Here is a 17,737-nt window from a genome sequence, read left to right as displayed (position 1 = left end):
ATGAAGAAGCAAAAGTGTGTGGTACTAGCGCAAACTCAAATAAAAGGAGTTCTTGGCCGGATCTGAAATGGATTGCATTACACTCGGGGAGGAAGGTTGGGGCCCCAGCTCCCTTGGTGGGCCGGGGGGGCTATTCTGCAGGAGGTGCCTCAGTGCAGCACAATCTCATGGTATAAAAGGAACACTTCAGTTTTCTCCTTTTGCAGAACTACACCTCTGGGAGCAAGCTGAGCATATTCCATTTCTTTTGGATGGCCTATGGAATAGCTATTAAATGGTCAATACAAGCATATAATACCCTTGTCATTTTTCGTGTTTGACTTTAAGGAAGAACCTCAGTAAAAATCATGCTTTGAGTTCCTAAAGAGGGATAAAGAGATTGGGGCTGTACTCAAATTTCTGATTCTCAGCCCCCTTGTGTAACCCTGTCCTGTTGGCTCAAACATGCTAATACATATTATCCCAGACTCAGAGATCCCAGACTAAAAGTGACACAGACAATCCAGTTTGGCAGGTTACCCTTTGCAAATACAAATAAGCCTTTACAAAATGATTTGGCCGTTAGAATGCAATTGGTGTTGTATTTAAAAGAACATCAGGTTTTGATGAATTGTAATTGTTACTGGAAAATTAGATTCACAACCAAAGGAGAACAGTCAGATTTGATTTCCTGAGCTAAGGGCAAGGCTATGCAATTTAACTGTAGGAGTTCTCTTTCCTTCTTAAAATTTATTATATTATTTACTATTATATTTTGTATTGTTTACTGTTGTATATTAGATGACACAAAAGAAACACAGACTACATTGCAGGTACCATAAAAAGAATCCTAATGAAGGATAGATGAAAAAAGACAACATTTGGAAGGAGCAATAAAAGTATTAAAGAACTGTCCAGCCAGTGGTTTAGTTTCTTCTAGTAAAGAGGCTGAATACTCAGGAAACAACTCCCAACAGCCTATCTTTTATCCCCACAGTTCATTTAGGAAGGACACAGTAGGAAGGAATTAAATCACACCTTAAAGTCAAAGGGTGAATTAAAGCGCTTCCAGATTGTTCTGTTTATTCTCATGAGAATTCTCTCTTGTACACAAATTCCTTTCCATAGTAGTTAAAGTGACCCATCCTGTCTACAGTGTATTTTAAATAGCAGCATGTCAGAGAAAGGAAGGGGAAGATGCATTTTGTATACACCTCTTCATGTGTATCTTTCTAGCGACAGTTAAATGTTTTCTTCCTAGCTCATCTTTTCAATTCAAAATACAAGACAGGACCACCAATACAGAAACAGATTTTGTTATTACTGGAGTAATCAACAATATTGGCATGCTAACAATGCCTAAAAGTCTTCCTGAGTAACTGTATGAGAACACATCTTCACTTGTTAGTCAGCACTCTGAGCTGCCAAGGTATCTTGGATACAGCTTGAAAAGCACTTAAGAAACACCAAAAATATCATTGCATGAATGGCTTCATAAGTGCTGAATACTGAGTGGGTTAGAAATAAACATGGTCATTGCTGAATTCTTTAACTACTGTGAGTTTTAGTGATGTCTCTGCATTTTAAGCCACACATGGTCACACCTGTAAATTAATGTTAGTCCACTCTTGATTCTTTGAGTGTTAGATGTTCCCCAGAAGAGACAGAGCTTTGGCCCAATTAGATTTATGGTGAAACTCCAACAGGGACATATTGGCGCATAAAAGCAGCATATAGCGTAGCTATTTGCATATGTGCTTTGGATAGGCTCTTCTTCTGACAAGGAAACTCTTTCTTGATTGCTCAGAAACACTTTTTCCTCCAAAAACCAAAAGAAAAATGATCTCATTTGTCCTTTTTTTTATTGCTCTTTTTTCAGACAGGATTTTTTAAAAAAATCCATTGGTAGTTTAAAAATATCTAAGCATATGTTCTGTGTAGAAACATTCAGTCTGTGCATTGGTTGTGAAGTCTTCACTGTGAACTTTAATTTGAGCACTCAGCATTTTTAATTTGAGCTGTGCAATTGCATATCTGATACAAATTGAACTATTTCCGTTCCCTGACTCCATGACTTGATTTATGCCTCATGGTTCTGTTTTCATCCAAAATCAATTTCAGTAGAATCTTTACTTATGCAGATAAAATTGCAGGAGGAAGTGCTTTATGTTTAAGCTACAAATTTGAAATCCACCTTCTGAAAGAATATTCAATAATTCTGAACTGATTAGAAAGCTCTTGTCCAGGAAGTGGGAGATTAGGTTTTCTTCATCTCCCTACAGGGATTTAAACTCCAGCCCAGACTATGGCTATTAGGAGTAGAGGGGAGTGTTTATCTCCTTTGGTTGAAGTTATTTTGCTTTGTTTACAGGCATTAGAGATTCACCACAAGAGGAAGGGAGAAAAAGCAGGATCTGATGGATTTAATGGAGTGTGACATTCAGGATAGTGGGTGGTCTGTGTTGTAGTCCTGCGCCAGGAACAAGGCGAATGTGCACTATAGCAATCAGGTGTAAAAGCATAAAAATACATGTGTGAAGGGACAAGAAATCTGTTGCCCCTCTTGCCCACTTAAATTCCCAGCCATTGGGAGAGTCACTTCTTCCCAGACTTTCTCTTTAGAAAGAAAAGTTTAAAATTTAGTAAGGAATCTCTTAGTCTCATATGCACACTTTCATATGGTAATATACTTTCAGTGGCACAGCTTCACACATTTGCCTGTATCCTGAGTTCCATGTCATTCATTTTCTCATATTCATGTATGTTTCTAACACCCAGTGAGCTCTTTCAAGGGCTTTCTTTTCCAGTGCCTACAAAGTTTCTCCTTTGCCTCTTTATTTCCTTTTAAGTATGTTGCACATTCTCAAAGTGTCTTGTTATTCATCCCATCTCCTGGTTTATGCTGAAAGCTTTTAAATGTGTTTTAATGATGCATAACAGCAATATAATGAGCCTAATAGCATGCTATTGATTTTCATTTGAAACATTGACATTTGAACATTTCAATAGCCTTTTAACAGTGTGTATATTTAATGTGATTCAAAGACAAGGCAAATGCAACACAAGATGTCTCTACTAAAAAAACTCACCTTCTCTATTTCCTGACTCTCTTTCCCCCCTCTTCTGCAATCTTTTTGGCAATCATCCACATTGGAAATATATACTTTTCAGTGTTTTAAAAAAAGTAATAATACTACTAATAATTTTATTTTCTCATACTAATTCTTGGTACGAGAAAATAAAAGGGAAAACCACAAAATTGCAGTATCCAGACACAGCTTTGCTTATCTGTTCTGATCACAATGAAGATATTAATGATCCACATCCAGTGAGTGCTGCCAGAGAGTGCAATGAGTTAGCCCTGGAGTGAGCTGCCCAAGGATGCCCTCTAGACAGTTCTCACGCTCACTTGGTGAACTAACAATCACAAAGAGAAAAATGCCATCAGCAAACATGCACATCAGCATAAGATAGCAGCTGCCTTTTGATGAATAACTCAGTAGTTAAATCAAATGAAGAGTTTTGTTTCCAGGAGAGTTTTCTGAGAAGTCAACAAGCAAGATGTGAAACAGCCATACATTGTCCTGACCACCCTGCGTGTGTGGCTACTTGGACATAAAACTAACAGCAGCATTGCCAGGCTCTACTGCCAACATGCTTTCCTAGTGTTATATGTAAATACCTTCATTTTCCAGTGCTGTGACATATTTTTTCAGAGGGTGTTTATCAAAAATGAATACAGGTCAAGTTTACGTCATTACACCTTTCCCTTCTGTCTTTTCACAGCATCATTCATATTCTTTGCCCATCGATCATCTACACAGCACCATAAATGTGCATGACACTGTCACGATTTTAGGAAATACAGCTTGTGCTCTGTGGGTTGGTTGAATATAAGGTAATACACAAAGAAAGAGAGAAAAGCAAAGGACCAGGGAAACAAGGAAGGCCATGCTTTTGTGAGCATGGTCTTCAGTTTGCTTGCCTTCCCAATGTATATCTTTTGGTTTGCTAGCCACATCAAATAAGAGGATCATCTGACAAGTCATGACTCAGACCTCATTGCAATTGCATATAATTAGACAGGGGTTTTGCTATCGAGCTTAAAAAAAAATCAGCTGCTTTCATTATCATTTGGTTCAGATGTTTTTTCAATCCTGTGGTTTTCTTTCAAGAAGATGATGCAAGGAAGATCAGGAGCAAATTTTCTGAGAATATGTAAGAGATTTTGAAGTCTGAGATGCTTTTTGAATTCTTCATAATTCCCAGAATGCACCTTAACTGAAATTATGATACACAATTTTCAGAGGTTACCTAAAAATTCAAAACTGTTTATCAAATAAGGTACCTAAGACAGGCATATACATGTTTAGTTGTTAAAATGTAAGTTAAGGTCTATTTCTGCCCATACCAGAGACTATCCTAACTAGAAAAAGAAATGAGTAAGGAAGCCATCTTAGTGTACCTTGCATAGGTGGTGATATTAGTAAGTAACTCTGCTAGAAGCAGTAGTGTGGGGCATGGATATTAAACCAGTCCGAGAAGAAATCTCTTATGCATATAGTTGAAAACAGAAGAAATTACTGTTACCTTTTATTTAAGATAAGTCACATGAACAATCTCCAGAAGAAACTAATTCTCTTGGCTGATGGTGGAGGGATTGTAGAATGATGACCTCAGACATCTCATTTTTGACCTCTAAGTTAGGATGTCAATCTCATCCCCTGGAGAAGCAAGATCAAGTTTGACACTAAGATGAGGTTTAACTCCTGGTCAGAGCCCCAGTCATATCTGCAGGCAAAATAGTCGCTCCTTTTCTAGTCTTCCAATGCTGTGTTGCATTCCGTTTCCCCAGACTGTGCCGGTTTTTCATATTCTAAACTTAAATTCTCCAGGATGAGGTCTGCCTCTAGTGACAGTCCTCAGTACAGCAATTTCTGGGACTGTGCAGTATCCCTGCAATGGAAATTCTGTCATGTCTCAGGAAGAAGAGGCTTCCTTGCATAGGCAGTTGAAGCAAAAACTAACAGGTAGTGCAAAACCAAAGGGGTTGTACAATAAAAATGCTTCTTTCTGCCCACCTGCCCTGGGGGAAGTCTCCTGTGGCTCCTACTTGTTGGCACTTGTGTCTTGCAACAATCAGAAGTTTCTAGAGGATGTGGAACTACTTTGTTCCCTGTCTATTAATCATGACTATAAAAGCCCAAGTTCTCAGTGCTGCCAGTTCAGTGAAACTGAAAGGTAGTAAATTCAAATCTCATAAACAAAAAGCATTCTATATACAGCATGCATATAAAGAATTTACTGCTACAGACTGTAACAGAGGCCGTGGTTGCAAGGAGGCCTCTGACATTTTCAAAGATAACAAAATATCTAGAGTAAATTCAGGAAAGGAGAAATTTAGAAGGGGCATAAGTGCTTCTTCATCTTACACAATCTCTTAATGATGGATGAGACCTTTTTGGGGATTATTTTCTCTGTTGTAACTTGTCTTGGTCACCATAAGACAGGAATTTCTAGACCATAAATCTGAACAAATATAGCAATTTCCGTGTTGCTCACATACACCCGAGAGAGTCTGCTGACCATAAAGTGCACCAAGGGTTTGATCTAAAGCACATCATCCGTCACTGATGCAGTAAAACTGCATGCATTCTGTGGGGCTCTGAAAAATTGCCCAGTGGGCAGTTGGTTTGCAGGGCAGAGATGTGTACTCTGGGGTAATGTGGTATTGGTGTACAAGGCCCTGCATTCATTGCTCTGCTCTCATTTGCCTAAAAGAATCCCACATAGTGCAACTCACGCACCTCCTGCTCTTCCTTTCAATTCTTTGCTCAAAATCCAGTGCAAACTTCCTCTCTCATCCTGACTATTTATAAGTATACATAGAAACAAATGTTTTGTAAAGATGTAAGAGACATTCTTCTTTATTCCCGGGGGCAAATGAAACCTTTTATTTTTAGCCCAGTTTCCTAAGGAAATGAGACTGATGCAATCACATTGTCTATTTGTCTGTCTATCAAATAGGCCCCCTTCCCCCCTTCCCTCCCCCATCAACTTCTCACCATTAATTTCTTCCAGCCAGATATGAAAGAAACGCAAAATTCTTTCAAAAGTGTTAAATGCACACGAGTTTTATGAAAATCAGTGGGTGGGCCAGAGGAGAGATCTTATCAATTCTCTCACGAGAGAAGTCAGTTCTGGCTGAATTCAGTGGGTGGGCAGCAAAGGGCTGTCACCTTAGGCATAGCTGTAACACCACATGATGCCCATCGCTCCCTGGAGGTAGAAGAACTGGAGTCACTGGGCTGGGAGTTCAGAGGTACTTCTGGAGAGGCTCTCCTGGGTACTTGGCAATATTTCAGGGGTGGGGAGAGAGATATGGTGGCAAAGAGGAAAGGAAGAGAAGGAATGGGGTTGTGGGACTTGTGGGATGCAGAGGGCAGAGCACACTTTAGGGTTTTCTTTATACTCCAAAGGGGCTGAATATTAAGGTCATGTTCTGGGGAGCTCCTCAGCGGTGGCTCAAGGAACATGGTGAGAAAGAAATGCAAAGCCAGTGCTAGAGAAGGGGACATGAAAAGCAGTTGTGGTTTTCAGACAGCTTCTCCAACTTAGTCTGACATCTACTAATGCCTTCCTAACATCTTTACTGTGATGTTTGACATTTTCTTTTTAATGGAGAAATTGGTAAGATCATTTAAGAGACTAAACTTCTGTAAGTTCCTCCCTATTCACTAATATGCTGGTCAGCAGATAACATTTAAACAAAGAGATAAGGTCTCTTGTATGGGAAGTAGCTTCTTCTCTTAGGGAATTCCAGCAAGTCAATACTCTAAAAATACACTTAAAACAGTATTGGTGATATGCCTTTACTTCAGTTGTCCTACCCTTCCTCACAAAAGCCCAGCTACTTGTTTGCCAAATTCTTTCAAGCTTAAATCTGAAGTACCTGAGTCTGGAGTCTGCAAGGGATTCAGAACAGGTTAATGGATAAAGATGAGATAAAGCTAAAAACCACAGTGACCCTATTCCGATGAGCAAAATAAATAAGATCATTCTCTTCTCCCCTTTCCACTTCACCAAAAAAAAATAAAAATTACAGTCTTCTCAGATAAGATGACAAAGCAAGAATCTGTTGGAGTGGGGGAGGGGGTGGGGGGTGGGAAAGAGAGGGGATAAAAGTTCCTGTTTTCCTGCAGGTGCTTACTGATTTTGGGCACAAGTCCAAATTTTTTAAGATGCAGTTGGACTTGGCTTCATGGGAAAGAAGGAAGAGTCTGTAGAGAACTACCTACAGCATGACCATCTTCCTGTCACATTCGCAAAGTGTGTGGTGTGCACAAACATGCCACCTGCAGTGCAGAGGTAGGGGTACTTGGCAGTATTTCAGGGGTGGGGAGACAGAAGTGTGACATTCTTGTGGCATCCTTCATTTCTCTTGCTGTCCCTGCCTATCTCCAAAAATTGACATTCTTAATTGATGCCCTCACTGAAGGTGTGAAGGTACAGAGTGCTGTTAACACAAATGGCACAGACATCCAAACAAGTTTGAAGGCTGAGCAATTCTGCCTCCAGCAACTGAAATAATTTTGCAAATATTTAACATATTATTAAACCTTCTTTTCCCATCAGGTGATCCGTCCTTAGCACATAACTTTACATGCCAGGACAGAAGAAGATGGTGAGGTGGGTCAAATAAAGTAATAATGGTTAAAGTCTTTCTATTTGTAAATATACTGTCAAAAATAACCTGAGTCCCTTCTCCAAAGGGGAAACCCTAGATTTCTTCAGGATCCTTGTTTCATGCTCTATGCATCCCATGCTTGTGTCCCTAAATGTTTCCCTGTGATCAGCCACCATCTGCAGATCTGTGTCCCTGAATGCCAGTTGTTCCTGCATTTCTTGCAGAGATCACACCAAGGACAGACACATGCAGTCAGTGTAGTTGGAAAAGTGCACTCTCCCTCAGCCAGCTACTATTTCACATGTATTAGCTACCGGAGCCTGTGGTTTGGCATCAGCACAAACTTCTTCCTATCACAGCATTAGAAGTTGTCTAATCAACACAAAAATTGTTACCTAAGCCCTGTCACAGCCACCTCCTGGTTAGTGTGGTGACCTGTTCGTGCACCAGGTCCTGTCTCTGGCTTTTTACAGCAGTTTTGTGTCAAAGCAATGTCTTCGGAGGACTCCGAGGGGGCAGAGTTCCCTGTGCAATAACTGTAGCTGCTGCTTATCACCCCTACTCTAGATCTTGATGCAGTTTCACAACCCTGCAGCACCAGAAACCTCAACTGGCAAGGCGTGATGTAAACAACAGCTGTCAACATTCAGCAACGTAAACAGCATCATTTCTTTGCCAGGAACCATCACTGTCAAGTAAGGGTTAAAAGAGACCACTGCTGAAATGCCCTTCATGGTCAGAGCCTTCTGTGTGCATCCTTCTGAAATAACATCACAGTCCAAAACAGGAACAGCTCTTTCAATGGTGCAGGATCCATGCCTGGGCAGCAGCTGGAGAGGACAGGAGAGAAAAAGCTGAATCAGAAGTACTTTATTTTTAGTAGTTTAATAACGGACTAGGAGTGTCTGTGAGCTGGAGTTGAGAAAAACCAAACACATCTTTCCACAGCACATGGTAAAATATTTCCTTAGATACTTCATGCTGGTGATAATTTGAAGTCCTAGCCACCCTCCCAGAACTCCTCATGAGGACTTGCATCTAGAACTGTGAATGAAATGTGTGCCTTTGGGCATGTTTGGTTTGTCTGGATATCCACATCCACATATGTAAGCCAGGGTAGATCATACAGCAAGAAATGGGCAGAAGTATAACTTGGCAAAACTTCTGTGGCAGAACTGAAAGCAAAGCATCAAGTTTCCCAAGTCCCAGGGCTTTGCAGTGAGAAAAGGGCAAAGCAATAACACTACTCTCTTGATTTCAGTTTCTCCATTAGCTCACTGGCTTCACCTTGTAGATATACAAAGTACCCGGATGGATGTGCCCATTCCTGTATTTTTGTAGGGATGGTTTTCATCTTTAGAAGATGACACACCCTAGAGCAGGCTCCTCAGTTTACAACATCCTTCATCTGGCCAGAAGCAGTTGCTTCAGCTTCCACAGGCCATGCCAGGTCAGAGTAAAATCTATGTCCCATTGGCACAAGGCAGATGGGCTGAGAGCTGCTTTAGGATAGTCTGATAGCAGGGCAATACTTCAGAAAATGCTGTTTTGTTGAGGTCCTGAGTCTTGTTGCTGGACAACATAGACACTTCTGAGACAAGCCACCGTGTCCTTAATCTGTACCATGGATGGAGCAACTCCCATACACCTACCAAGGTGAGAATAACCTTGCAAAAACAAGCATGGAGAAATGTCAATAGTGTGCTTGCATAAATGGTTTCAACTGGAAAAATTGAGTTTGCTCAGTGCGGTTTATTTATGATCTGAACATTGAGAGCATTTCAAACATCTACTGATCAACAAAAGAACTCTGTATTTACACAGTCTTGTACCAGCCTCCCCTTTCCCAGTAACTCTTAAACCTGTGGCTATTTTCAGCCAAGGGAGAAAGAGAGATAGAGGCCTGGAAGAGATGGAGCTGTAAAATCTCCATCAGCTGGAGACCTGGGGGAGGGGAAGGGCTCTGCCATGGAGTCTGCCCTCAGTTTTGCTGCCCGCTCTCTCAAATCTAACCAATTTTCCTGCTCTCACTTCTTGGCCATCTTGCAGCTGTGTCAGACCAGCTGGCCCCAGCAGGGAGGCTTTGGGCGAGAGTCTGAACCCTGCTGGGAGGAGGGGAAGCAGGAAGCATTGCAGGAAGAGGGGACTGAGGATGTAAAGGCAACCATGGGGACATGGAGAGAGGGTACAGGGAGACTATTATAGTAAGGGAGGGGCAGGAGAGTAGAGGCTGTTACAGGTTTTGTTGGTTTTGCTGGCTGCTAAATCCTCTTCTTTGACATGTGAAAGGAATGTGAAGGTGCAAGACAACAGGAATTAATAAATAAACAGTAGTTATCAGTGCTTTTCAATTCCAAGGGGTTTATAAACATTAATAAACCTTCATGAGTTGTTGGACAGGTATTAAAGCCATATTCCATTTTCACAGATAAGGAGATGAAAGCTCTGGCTCAAGTCCAAAGTTTTCAAAAGCAGAAACTACTTTTAAGAGTCCTCCTTGACGCTCAGCACCAAACCTCTGAAGGGATTGATTTCACAGTTGTCATCAATGTCGATTATATGCTATTTACTTCTGCAAAGCTAGGTCTAAATATGCACACTCAAAAGCAGCAATATCTTTTGAAAATTCAGACTCTCTAGGCCTTTTGGGTTCCCCCCAGGTATGTAAGGAGAAACTGGTTTATGAGAGAAATAGATATGCAAAACCATTTTTTTTTCTATTGCACCATGACAAGAATGGAAACGAAGACTTTGCTGGCCTAAGACACTTATAGAAAGGGCAAAGCAAAACAAAGATTGAAAAAAAAAGAGTTTAAGAAGATCCATTCCTCTGTGCAAATGGGAAAGGAAGCAGAGCATGTCAAATCTTTCTACATCTCCCATAAAGACTAGGCAGATGGTTTGGGTGCATTTCTGTAAGTGTGTGATGAGTATTTTATCCCTGAAAGGAATAGAAAACATGAATGGGTATGTAATCACCAGCTTCACTGAGTGAAGAAACAACAGGACTTCATCAGAAACCATGTGATTTGGTAATCTAGAAAAGAAAAAAAATAGCAGTATAATAAAAAAGGGGAAGAGAGTTGTAGTTCTTTTCTTTGGAATCATGCATTCCCAATTTGAATTGTTCTGTGGCCATGCAAAGACTAACATCTTGTTAGCCTACCTGCAAAAACATGGGTGGTGAAAAAGCCTGCACATTCTGTTAGAATGGCAGCTGTCATATTTAAATTAGCCAGCAGGCAAAACAAAAGGAGATCACTGCACTTTCACACAGAATACAGCAGTCAGGTAGAAGCAGAAATGCAGTGCTGATCAAAGACAGCAAGTTCAAACCCAGTCCTAGGCATGTGCAGCACGATTCCTACCCAGCAATATCAGCGATGTACCAAGCTCAGCTCAGCATAGCTTTGAGTGTCATAGTGGGAAGATGTAAGAATCACAACAGAAATGCTCCTTTGGGGATCCCCAGTGCATAAAAAAAGAGGAAAATGTTGGCAGAAAAAATACGTTAAAGGGTGCCTCAAAGGCACTCACATAACATTTTAAAACTTGTCTCGGAGCGCTGACACTTCTGCAACAACCCGGCTTGTGCTGTGACACAGTTTTGCCACTCCTGCAGCTGAAGCTCCCCACAGGTATTTCGAAATCCTCAGAAGGTGAGCAGAAGTGGTGGTTCCTCCCTACACCTTCTGCTGCACCACCATGCCCAGCACAGGCAGCACCGGCAGTCCCTGCACGCTGCTTGGGTGATAATGTGGTGCTTCCACCCTTGGTGGAAGGTGCCAACTGTCTGCAGCTACCAGACAGGCAGGCAGGATTCACAAAAAAGGGAAAACAGTAGAGCTTTATGTGGCTTCAAACTGGTTGTAGGGTCCCTGTGTGCACAGCGTTACGACAAATCCCATGGAGTATGGTGTCAGATCTTGTGGCATACAGGTGGGACAGAGACCATCATGACTTCAAGGGACTTGAATGCTTTCAAGAGGTTCTGTTATGCAGCTCTTGTAAGGCATCTCTGACTGTGAAAAAGGCACAAGTAATTAATGATTTTAAAAGGCCTTACTGTCCACACAAGCTGATATTCCAGGGGATCAAAGGAAGAACAGGGTAAGCACCTAAAGGAAATTGTTAAAACAACAAGAACCCCTGGTTCCAAGTGCAGCCAAGAAAAATGGAAATTCTTCCAGTTTCCTTGTTTCCTTGGCCATACTTTTAGATAAGGCAAATTGTACCCAGATCCAGCAAAAGACAGCTATGGTAGGAAAACCACTGCCCATCTCTATGCAGAAGCAAGATGGGGCACTATAAACAATGCTGGCATACTTTTGGAGGTGGTTTAGGTTTGGGATTTTTTTATTCTCCAAATCATTAAAGTATTGCTGAACTCCTGAAGACTTTTGATCTTAGAAGATAAATTAGTATGGGAATTTTGGGTCAGGAAACAGTGCTGGAGGAAGCTGCTGCTAACAGAAACTAACACTGGCCATTTCACTTCAGGCTTCCTTTGAGACTGCCTGGCACAAGTGAATGCCAGCAGCTGCACTTTTGGTAATGTGTTAGGGCAGCAATACCTTTTTCTTGTCAAGGTAATTTGCTATTGCTGCTGAAAGACCACTGCTCTACAGAAAACTGCAGTTAGAAAGGGGCAGGTTGCAACCTCTGTTCAGGAACTTTTGTCATCTCTGCTCTGGGCTTTTCACCTTGTCAGAAGTTATGGAGCCTTTGCACCTTTGCTTTTGATTCTGTCTCCTTTGTTCCTGGCTCTGCTAATTTGCTCTATTGTTTAAGGTCTTGTATGTACCAAAAGGTAAAAAAAAATCATTGGCAGCTTGATTTGTTCTCCCTAAAGAGCAGAAATGCATTTTAGGAGGCTAACTCTTCCATTTCCACTACACTGCAGCAACTTATGCCCAGCCAGAAAGAAACTGTATTCTTGGAATGCAGTTTCTTATACAGGGCTGGCCACTCCTCTTCTTTTGTACCAGAATAATTTTAGTGTCTCATCTCAATGTCAAACAGGGTTGTATGTAAGAATCCTGAGAGGATGGGGTCTACCCATAGCCATATCTTGAGAATGAAAATGAGGATGGGCAGGGAGGGTATCCTGGGCAGTAACTTGAGAAATACCTTTTTCTTTCCATCATAACTGAAATAATCTGCACCATCTCCTCCCAGCTTCCTGGGGTCACTGCCACTGTGCTGAACAGAGGTCTTCTGCACCCACAGAAGGTGGGGAGGAAAGCTGGTGTGACTGAGCTCTGGCAGAGTGCAGACTCATTATTAAGCACTGGTGGAGAGGGTGTCAAGTAGTGGGAAGAGCAAGATAAGGCCTCACTCCCCTTCTGTCCTTTGGAGAAACGGTGGCCATTGAAGCCCCTGCCTTGGTTTCCTCTCCATCACCTGTGTGCTCTGCAGGGATCTTCTATCTATGACTAAAGGGCTACGGGAGTGTTTTTCTCATCCAGTCTTTTGGTGAACTGCAAGTTTAGTAAGACAAGAAAAAGCTGGAGTTTACTGCCTTAAATCACATGTATGTATTATTTTAACCATGTGTCCTGAGAGAGGCTGTTTTCATAGGAAATGTTTGTTAAACGCCTTGAAATGTGATGACCTTTCCAGTGTCACAGTAATTGTGTGGTTCCCAGAAGAGCTTTGACAGTGCTAAATTGCAGAAGTGGGTTTTACAACTGGAAGTGAGGAAGTGATGCTGGAAGTAAAATAAGAAGTGGAATCAGCCACATAATAATTTTGGATATTGCTGTTCTATTGCTGGTACTTGAAGTATAAAAATGCACATTATGATGTTATTGACAGGGAAAAAGCCAGGAAGTATTATTGCATAAAACTGTGAGTCAAGACTTCTAATGTGTTTTTGCAGTGTTGCCTGTAACTTAATTACACTTGCTCCTGACAGTGTATTATATCTTCTTATATCTTCTTTATTGCTCAGGCATTAATTTAATCAGAGATAATGAATGAAACCTCTGGAATTAATTACAGGTTGTAACAGTTTTGTTACTTTGCTAGAACAGGCAGGAAGACAAAAACATATGGACCCATAAACATTAACTGGCTTTTGCAATCCAGCCATTACAGGAGAAAGACGATGAAGATTAAATTACCTGGAGATGAAGCTGAGAATGCTCAGGCAGTTTCAGTGTTTCTGAAACTCAGCAGTTCTCAGTGTGGAAGACCTTGACTACTACATTTCTGTGACCCTGTCAAACCAAAAAACACCTTGTGTTTGAATCTGTTCAAAAGATCTAAGCTGAAGAACTGCTTTTACAGATTCCCAGGATCTGATCTGTCTGGCAGGAGGGGTCTTTGCAGTCCTGTTTCAATGGAGGCACGCTGCCAGGATTTGGGATCTGCGTGTGAGCTACTGTGATTTCCCTTTGGGCCCTCTCATCTCCGCCAAACTTGAAGTGGACTTTCTGTGAGTGAGAAGCAAACATGGCTCCATTCCAACAGCACAATATCTGGGAGGGTGTCTGACAGGAAAAATCCTTTCAGAAGAGCCGTTCAAAGCATCTTTAAAAAATCCCCTCTTGTAGGGGATTTCTTGTGGAGAAAAAAGTCATTACCTGTGCTTAAAAGGTAGAGAGTATCTTGCTTGGTTGCCTAATCTTTCTGATCACAAAATTAACATCACAGAGTAACTCCATCATATGTGAAATTATTTATCTTATACTATTTCTAAAATGCCTCTAGTCTGGTCCTTGGTGTGCTATTCACAGTAAAAAACTTTCAGATCAATCTGATTTTCTTAGTAAGCTTAGTACTTAATCTTATCTTCATCTTATCTTCCCTTTTTTAAAAAAAAGCAAAAACCCAAACCTCTTATGCTGCATTTAGTGAATCACCTTTTCAATGCAGTAAATGCATCATCTTCTTTGTATTTAGCACACAGGTTCTTGTAGGCAGCTATTTTGTGCTTCACTTCAGTTGTCACTTTCAGCCGAACTGCACAGATATCACACCACTGCAATGTGAGCTTTAAAGTCAGCTTTAAACCCTTAATAATTCCTGTTGTTCTTGTCTTTTCTCCACTACATCTACATTTTTCAAATACTGAAGTAGTCTGAAATTAATATATCAAGAATGGTCCCATCAGATTTTTGTAGAGGAGTACTACTATCTATCTGGTCTGTGATGGGGATTTGTCTACCCCACCCATGCAGGAAATATAATCCTACGTTGTGTGGAAAGCCTGGCATTCTGAGCAGTGGGGTATTTTGGATCTTGAGCTCTTTCAAGAGTGAGCCAGTGCCTGGAGCAGCATGCTGAGGGCTTAGGGCTGCCACTGGGCACTGACCCAATGTGTCACTACATCTCTCCTTTGTTAGGTGTAGGTGGGAGATAAAGTCTTTTCAATATGGTGACTCTGAAGACTTGTGGCTTCATTTCCTCAGAAAAATCCCTTCCTTGCTCTCAGAGTGCTCAGTGGTTTTCAGACCCGGGGCTGTAGATCTCTGCATTGGCAGATGGCTTCAAGGGGACATGCCACAAGGAAAATAAATGTACTGATGCCTGCCGTCAACTGGTCTACAGGAGGCTGAAGCTGCAGTGGAATACTTTTGGGGCTGCAGATTATAAAGGGTTGAAAACAACAGTTGTTGATTAATCTCTGTGAGGTGTAGGTCATTTGTGTGTGTGTGTGTGTGTGTGTGTTTGTTTTGTTTTGGTTGTTGTTGTTGTTTTGTTTTGTTTTTTGTCCCCTGAAAAAAGTATGTTTTAGTTATTTTCTCCCAGGTGTATTAGCCAACATTTTGAATTTCCAGTGTTATATTCACTAATGTGTATTATTTCCCTAGCACCCTGAACATTATTTCTCTGTGCCCATTGCTGTCTCTGATATGTCCAAACTCAGGATCATCTGACAGTTTCAGCAACTCTATCCTGGGAATTGAATCAGCTCACTGATCAGCGTTTTTCAGACACTAATAAACATACAAGTTAAAGAATCAAAACTGGAAACATGGTTGGAAATATGACTGGACTGTGCACCTGCAGAACTATAACCAATTTCCAGCAGTCACAATATGACTAAGGAACTAACCTAGTCAAAAATGCATTAATAAAGTTTTCACCTAGTTTAACTAGTTAAAGCCATTCACTACAGAAAGTCTGACAGGAGTCAGGGAGGGAGCGTGGACAGCCTGTTTTTGTGGCAGCCCATATGTGCATCAGCTGCAATAATGCACCTGCAAGCCCTGGAGCCTATCCTAGAGCACTGTACACTCACCATCTCCCAAGTTTGGTCAAGTGTTGCCAGTCCCCTCGGAGGGTTTGGTACCCTCTGCAGAGGGCCAGCCAGGCAGGAGGCCCAGAGCACCACGGCTGCCTCTTTCCTGCCATCATTCCTTTTATGCTCAGGAGGAATTTGCCTTCCTTGAGCACCTCAGTGATATCCAGAAAAAAAATATATATCTGTTTGATGGATGAAAAAGGTGAAGTCATGTGAAATTAAAGGGCATGATTAGTGCTGTGAAGGCAGCCAGTGACAAGGGCAAGAAGGAAAAGCAAAGTTTTCCCTGTGTCTGTTTCCTATGCTATCTATACTCTATTTCATGATGCTCAGAATCTCTGCAGTTTATTCTGGGTATGACTGATGCTCCAACATAATCTCAGTGGCAGACTGCCTTGTGCTACTAGTACTGAAATTTAAGAAAGATACATAGCATCATAAATAACGCAAACACAGTCTTTCAGAGAGCGTGCCAAGGGTGGTATAAGGCCAGAAACCTCATTTTCTTTCTGTTCTTTCCTTTCAAATACATCTTTATTTTTAAAGCTCTTTTTCTTCAGTCTAGTAACCTTAAGTACCTTCAAGAAAATAAGTAAGATAGTCCTATCTTTTCTAATCTTTATCAGAGAATAAATAAAAAGGTATACAACTTCTCACTGCACTCTGATTTTTGTCTCATAATCTACTAGATTCCCATCCTCCCTGGGAGGGAGGGATGTATGTATGTATTTATGTATTTATGTACCTCTCTAGACACCAGCATTTTAAAACTATTGCTTCACAGGAGACTTCAGAAGATCCTCAGATCATCCAAATCCTGTTCAAAAACTGGTTGTGAAAATAGTCAGTACATTACTGTAGGACTTTCTTAATGAAATAAACTTAGTCTTAGCTGTTGCCAAAGACTGTCTAGTTTTCAGGCAGGAGCTGTGCCTCAGGATATCAGGGACTGCCAAGTGCAATGCCATATTGGAAAGAAGTAGATGCATTCAGTAGATGTATTTGTTAGAATACATATTACAAAATGCTTTGTTTTACTCTGTCATCCTGAATAAGTTTTCTCTCATCTCATCAATCCCCCTTTTGCTTCTCTGAAGCCATTTCTCAGAGATTCGTTGTTAATTATCTGCCACCAGTTCTATGTGTTGGAAAAGCTGCTTAAAAAGCATAAGCAATCCCATTTTGATTGAACAGTTGTTGGGCCAACTTGGATGTGGTTCCAAAGCCCATGGCTCTGAAGGAGTACTGTTTGTGGGGTCCAAGAGAAGCTTGTCTCAGAATGTAATTAACAGAGGCAGGTATGCATGACACTCGATCCTCAACTGCTTTACTCTTTTGCTAACTCTCAAGCTCAAAAGGACCTCAAAGGTCAGCAACTTGTTTGGTTCTCTTCTAAATTATGTCTCAAATCAGCTGCCCAAAACCCAAAACTGAATGTAAAAAAAGCCCCAAAACCAATTACTGAAACTAATATTCAAGTATCTGCAAAGGGAAGAAATATTCATCATCTCACTTCACTCACTTCCAAGCATTTAAACTTTCAATACTTACATGTCTTCAGGATAGTTTTGGGGGCAGGGGAAATCTCTGAGCTATTCTTATCCTGCAAGAGCATTTAAAGTAATTTCTCCTTTAGTTCTCATTAATTTTTAATACATTATTATGTGGATGTCCATCTTCTCCTTTTGACAGTTTTATTTTTATATCAGACCAGTAATACACTCAAAGTGCTTGCTTGCTATTCTATGTATGGAAATGAAATCGTTGCTTCACACAGAAATTGTGAAGAACACAGATCACACAATGTTAACTAGACTGCA

This window comes from Motacilla alba, chromosome 1, assembly GCF_015832195.1.
Source record: "Motacilla alba alba isolate MOTALB_02 chromosome 1, Motacilla_alba_V1.0_pri, whole genome shotgun sequence".
Classification (NCBI taxonomy): Eukaryota; Metazoa; Chordata; class Aves; order Passeriformes; family Motacillidae; genus Motacilla; species Motacilla alba.
Note: the sequence above shows the minus strand (reverse complement) of the source record.